The sequence below is a fragment of the Nycticebus coucang genome, chromosome 21, assembly GCF_027406575.1.
Source record: "Nycticebus coucang isolate mNycCou1 chromosome 21, mNycCou1.pri, whole genome shotgun sequence".
Classification (NCBI taxonomy): domain Eukaryota; kingdom Metazoa; phylum Chordata; class Mammalia; order Primates; family Lorisidae; genus Nycticebus; species Nycticebus coucang.
Window position 1 is genome coordinate 62,171,765 of NC_069800.1, and position 6,913 is coordinate 62,178,677.

Consider the following 6,913-nt stretch of genomic DNA (forward strand, 5'->3'; position numbering starts at 1 on the left):
GTGGAGCCTAAGCAGAATTTAGGTAAAAGTGGGATTTTGTTCAAGATTCTAGAACTAACAGGTTTGGGCTTAACAGAATCTTGGCCAGTGTACACTCTTTCCTCTCAAGCTCAGGTATGAGCAGGGTTGGGGCCAGTTCACACTCTTTCCTCACAAAGTTAGATGGAGGAGACTGGGGACAGTTCATACCTTTCCCTCACAAGGTTAGCTAGAGCAGGGATACAGCCAGTGCATACCCTTTCCTCACAAAGTTAGCCTGAATGGGTTGGAGCCAATGTACCTTTCTTTACAAGGTTACACTAAGCAGGGGTGAGGCTAGTGCACACTCTTTCCTCACAAGCTTAACCTAGGCAGGTTAGGACCAGTGCACACCCTTTCTTCACAAGGTTACACTGAGCAGGGGTGAGGCCAGTCCACACTTGTTCCTTACAGGGTTAGTCTGGGTAGGTTGGGACCAGTGCACACCCTTTCTTCACAAGGTTACACAGAGCAGAGGTGAGGCCAGTCCACACTCTTTCCTCACAAGGTTAGACTGAGCAGGTGTGAGGCCAGTACACACTCTTTTCTCACAAGGTTAGCCTGGGCAGGTTGGGTCCAGTGCACACTCTTTCCTCACAAGGTTACCCTGAGCAGGGGTGAGGCCAGTTCACACTCTTTCCTTACAAGATTAGCCTGGGCATGTTGGGGCCAGTTCACACCCTTTCCTCACAAGGTTACCCTGAGCAAGGGTGAGGCCAGGGCACACTCTTTCCTCACAAGGTTAGACTGAGCAGGTGTGAGGCCAGTACACACTCTTTCCTCACAAGGTTAGCCTGGGAAGGTTGGGGCCAGTTCACACCCTTTCCTCACAAAGTTACGCTGAGCAAGGATGAGGCCAGTGTACACTCTTTCCTCACAAGGTTAGCCTGGGAAGGTTGGGGCCAGTTCACACCCTTTCCTCACAAGGTTACCCTGAGCAAGGGTGAGGCCAGGGCACACTCTTTCCTCACAAGGTTAGACTGAGCAAGGGTGAGGCCAAGTGCACACTCTTTCTTCACAAGGTGAGCCTGGGAAGGTTGGGGCCAGTTCACACCCTTTCCTCACAAGGTTACCCTGAGCAAGGGTGAGGCCAGAGCACACTCTTTCCTCACAAGGTTAGACTGAGCAGGGATAAGGCCAGTGCACTCTCTTTCTTCACAAGGTTACCCTGAGCAGGTTGGGGCCAGTGCACACTCTTTCCTCACAAGGTTAGACTGAGCAGGGGTGAGGCCAAGTGCACACTCTTTCCTCACAAGGTTAGCTTGGGAAGGTTGGGGCCAGTGCACACCCTTTCCTCACAAGGTTACCCTAAGCAGGGGTGAGGCCAGTGCACACTCTTTCCTCACAAGGTTATGGTGAGTAGGGGTGAGGCCAAGTGCACACTCTTTCCTCACAAGGTTAGCCTGGGCATGTTGGGACCAGTTCACACCCTTTCCTCACAAGGTTACCCTGAGCAAGGGTGAGGCCAAGCACACACTCTTTCCTCACAAGCTTAGCCTGGGAAGGTTGGGGCCAGTGCACACACTTCCCTCACAAGGTTATGGTGAGTAGGGGTGAGGTCAAGTGCACACTCTTTCCTCACAAGGTTAGCCTGAGCAGGGGTGAGGCCAATGCACACCCTTTCCCCACAAGGTTAGCCTGAGCAGTTTGGAGCCAATGCACACCCTTTCCTCACAGGGTTGCACTGAGCAGTTTGGGGCCAGTACACACCCTTTTCTCACAAAGTTAGCCTGAGCAGTTTGGAGCCAGTGCACACTCTTTCCTCACAAGGTTACCCTGAGCAGGGGTGAGGCCAATGCACAATCTTTCCTCACAAGGTTAGACTGAGCAGGGATAAGGCCAATGCACACCCTTTCCTCACAAGGTTAGCCTGAGCAGTCTGGAGCCAATTCACACCCTTTCCTGACAGGGTTGCACTGAGCAGTTTGGGGCCAGTACACACCCTTTTTTCACAAGGTTAGCCTGAGCAGTTTAGAGACAATGTACACCCTTTCCTCACAAGGTTACCCTAAGCAGGGGTGAGGCCAGTTCACACCCTTTCCTCACAAAGTTACCCTGAGGACGGATGAGGCCAATGTACAATCTTTCCTCACAAGGTTAGACTGAGCAGAGATGAGGCCAAGGCACACCCTTTCCTCACAGGGTTGCACTGAGCAGTTTGGGGCCAGTACACACCCTTTCCTCACAAGGTTAGCCTGAGCAGTTTGGAGCCAATTCACACCCTTTCCTCACAGGGTTGCACTGACCAGGGGTGAGGCCAGTTCACACCCTTTCCTCACAAAGTTACCCTAAGGAGGGATGTGGCCAATGTACAATCTTTCCTCACAAGGTTAGACTGAGCAGTTTGGGGCCAGTATACAACCTTTGCTCACAAGGTTAGCCTGAGCAGTTTGGGGCCAGTACACACCCTTTCTTCACAAGGTTAACCTGAGAAGTTTGGAGCCAATGCACACCCTTTCCTCACAAGATTGCACTGAGCAGTTTGGGGCCAGTACACACCCTTTCCTCACAAGGTTAGCCTGAATAGTTTTGAGCCAATGCACACCCTTTCCTCACAGGGTTGCACTGACCAGTTTGGGGCCAGTACACACCCTTTTCTCACAAGGTTAGCCTGAGCAGTTTTGAGCCAGTGCACACCCTTTCCTCACAGGGTTACACTGAGCAATTTGGGGCCAGCAACACCCTTTCCTCACAAGATTAGCTTGAGCAGGTGTGAGGCCAGCACACACTCTACCCTAGCAAGGTCTGGGCCTGGGCAGGCTTCCCACCATTGCAAATTCTAGATCTAGTACCATTTGAGCCAGACCTGCTTTGGGGCCTAGCCGCGTAAAGCCCTCCCAGACCTTGCCAAGTAGATCACCGGCGGTCAGGAACACTCTTTGTGAGGCCTGACAGTGTCCCCTCCTCCGAGACCCTCCTGGGTCGCCCATCCCATGCCGCCACAGCCCCCACCCCTTTCCCAACAGCCCCCCGCCCACGCTCTGCACAGCCTGTGCTGGGGGGCGGGGTGCTGGCAAGTGTGCCGGGCGGGCCCCTCACCGCGGGAGGTGTGGCCTGGGCACACGTCCCACCCCGTCCTGCGTGGGCTCCACCTCATGCACCGTGTGCTGCAGCCCACGCCTGTCGCTGGCCTCTAGGTGTGTGTCGAGGGTGGCAGTGCGCAGGCGCAAGCAGGAAAGGCCCGAGCAGCGTGAAAGGGGCGGAGCCAAGGCTGTGGCAGGGTGAGAGTAGGGTAGACATGTGCAGGAGGAAGCAGAGGGCAGAGGGCCCTGAAGGGGGAGCTGAGGGATCTAGGCGGGAGGGGATGGATAGGAGGGGAGGCGAGGAGGCCCTGAAGGGGGCGCTATGGGACCTGGGGGAAGGGGATGAACGGGAGGGGAGAGGGGATCCCTGATGAGACAGGGGTGGGGGTGGGGAGGATGGCTGGGGCAGCAGAGAGGTGCCCTGAAGGGAGCGCCGAGTGGAATAAGATGAATGAGGTGGGGAAGTGGGAGAGGAGAAAGGGGAGGCCCTAAAGACTTGGAGTGAGCCATGCACACGAGGCAGGGGTGCAGTGGGAGGACTCGGGTGTGGGTGGTTGGACGAGGTGAGAGTGGAGGGGGAGGAGGAGCCGTAGGAGGCCTTTGAGACCCAAGGACGAGGTGGCTGGGCGTGTGAGCGGGAGGTAACAAGGCAGGTAATGGAGTAGGGTAGGACCCCGAGGGTTGTGGGGGTCGGGCTTGGAAAATGGGAAACAACAGAAAAAATAGTCAGGTGGTGGGACGGAGGAGGAGCTCTAAGAGGGCAGGAGGTGTGGCGGGGAAGGTCCTGAGCGCTGAGTGGGGAGGGGCGGCGCAGACCACCACGTGCAGCCTCCGAAGCTTCTCCCGCCCTTTAAAAAAATCTCTGGCTGCCCTCTGCTGGGCAGGGTGGAAGGGTGTAGGGAAGGACAGCTGAGGGAGGAGTGTGGGGAGGACTTCCCAGAGAAACCACGTTGTCGGGACTGCATCGAAGGCCATGTGCTTGTCCACTTTAAAATGGTTCATTTTATGTTTTGTGTATTTCAACTCAAATTATTTTTTAATGCAAAGTGATGATTTTGATAGTCTGCTGAAGAAATTGGGTTCATACCTCTGAGATACAAAATATATGCAAATGTGGAAACAATGAATGAATAAAATAATTTGTAGTTCAGTGATTTTTTTTTTTTTTTAGGGCATAGTTAACTAAATTCCAGGAAACTATTCTATTTTGTTTTGACTTTTTTCAAAGATACATAGTGTATTTTTTTAGGGATGGGGGTCTTGCTATGTTGCCCAGGCTGGAGAGCAGCAGAGTGTTCATAGCTCACTGCAACCTCCAACTGCTGGGCTCAAGTGATCCTCTCATCTCACCCTCTTGAGAAACGGAGACTATAGGCACCTACCCTCATGCTTGGCTAATTAAAATAAATTTTTAGAGATGGGGTCTTGCTGTGTTGCCCAGGCTGGTGTCAAACACTTCGGTTCAAGTAATCCTGCCCTGGCCTCCCAAAGTGCTGGGATTGCAGGTATGAGCCACAGTGCTTGGCCTTTTTATCAAAATTTTAATGGAATTTTTTTGTTTGCTGTGCAAATATTCTAGGGGGAAAAAAATCTTCAAATGAGAAGGCAGAGTCTTGGAGAAGAGACCGAGATAGGCCTCGAAAATGACTGAAGTGATGAAAAGTGGCCTCCATGGATAAAAGGCTTTCATTTGGCCTTCCTTTATTTAAACATTGTCTTCCAACAACCAATGAGGAATTTTCCCCCCATCCACAGCCGGAGAACTTTCTGTATCTGTAAAAGCGCTTTCCATATGTTTCCTCTTTCTCCACAGCCCCTTATTTGTACCTTATTTGCACACCGTGCATACTCAAATATTTCTTTTTTGTTTTCAGAAGTACAAAGGACTGAGCTAAATTCAGTTTTAAAGGAAACTCATGTACCAGCAGTAATAGGTTTGCTGGTGAGATTCTTGACTCACTAGTTTTAACATTGTGTCTGGGGTTTCTATTATAGTATACGTACTACCCGGAAAAGATAAATATTCGAAGGTCATGGGGGAAAACAGTGTGTTATAATAACTTCTTTTAAATCATTTAAATGAGTTTTTCTGCTTGAACAATCAGCACCTATTTAGTTCCTTTTGGGGTAATTTTGCATTATTGCTGTAACACTCATGCAGCTTGAAAGTTTTTTCAGTATTTATATTATAGAATCATGTTTAGAAATTTCAAATACCCATTAAAAACACGTTTTAAAAGGAGCTATAAGGCCAGTGGGGCAAGGAACAGGGAACGGGGACATTAGTTATATTTGGAGGGAAAAAGAGAACAAGACACGAGGGGACCGGAGAGGGACCTCAGAGGGGAAAAAGAGGACGCTGGCAGGACAGGCCTGCAGTTTTCTAAACTTTGCTCCCTCCCTAAGCCTCCCTGTGTTTTTGGATGATAACTTGGGGGAGGCAACTGCTGGATTTCTGGCTCAGAGGACTGTGCAGCTCAGGTAACTTTAGAAAAATCAGAGATGTGATCCCGTTGGTACCCTGAGTGTGTGGAGCAGTCTTTTCAGTCTCACTTTATCACCCTCGGTAGAGTGCCGTGGCCTCACACAGCTCACAGCAACCTCCAACTCCTGGGCTTAAGCGATTCTCTTGCCTCAGCCTCCCGAGTAGCTGGGACTACAGGTGCCCACCATAACGCCAGCTATTTTTTTTTTTTTTTTAGGTTGTTCCAGTTTGGCTGGGGCTAGGTTCAAACCTGCCACTCTCGGTATATGGGGCCGGCACCCTACTCAGTGAGCCACAGGCACCGCCCGAGTGTGGAGCAGTTCCTACCAGGTAAACTTTCAATCTCCGTGTTTTAGGAGATCAAGATAGATGCATTTGGTCTCAGGTGAAAAGAAGGATGAACTCCTGGGCCCACACCCTCCGTGTCCAGTGTGAACTTCTCAGATTGGCTTCAGTTCCCTCCTTTATCTGCCCCACACACCTTTCTGGCTATTCCTCCTACAACACCCTGCCCCTGCTTGGCCCAGACCCATCTCCTAATGATCCCCATTGGCTGTGCTAAATGTAAGCGGACCAAGTATCTTTTGCTTCTTGTATCCAGAGCTTTGCCTAGGGCTTCGCTTTGGCCAAGGTAGGTGTGACTGCTGAGTCCCAAAAATGGGAGAAATAATAGCACCGTGCAGGGCAGCCCGAGAGCTGGCACAAGGCCCTGCTGAGACCCAGGCTGTGCTCTTGGGATGCTGCTCTGTCTCCTGCAGGTGCGGGGTGTGGTGATGGGCAGGCCGTGCACTCTTTCAGTGACCACCGTGGAGCTGCTGGTTGCTGGCCACCTCCAGGCAGCAGTGATGTCTGTTATGCCTCTGCACCATGATGCTGGGGCCTTCCACGGGGGGGGGCGGGACAGGTGATCTTTACCTTCCTGGCCCCTTGCCTAATGGGTTCCTCGAGGTCCTGGCTCCAGCACAGGTGTTGAGTGTTGCATTGCAGCTGGTGATGTTCCGTGGCAGCTCCACGTTGTCAGCTTGTCATCAGCCAGGGGGCTCAAAGGAAAGAAATGCCCTGTGAAGTGTATTGCTCAGTCAGGGCTGGACCTCTATTCTTGTGCCCCCAGAGTTTGTATATTGTAGTTTCAACCCCTGGTATCTCAGAATGTCACTGTATATAGAGGAAGGACCTATAAAGAGGCAGTTAGGACCTGTAAAGAGGACCAGTGTAAAGGGGCCTCCAGGAAGGTGATTAAGTTAAAAACGATCCCGGGGGGATGGGACCTGAATCCTACTTGCACGGTCTCCTTACAAACAGAGAGACAGCAGGGACGTGCACACCGACCAGCAGCCATGTGGGACACAGGGAGAAGGCCGCCTCCTGCAGGCCTGTGGGGGGTGCT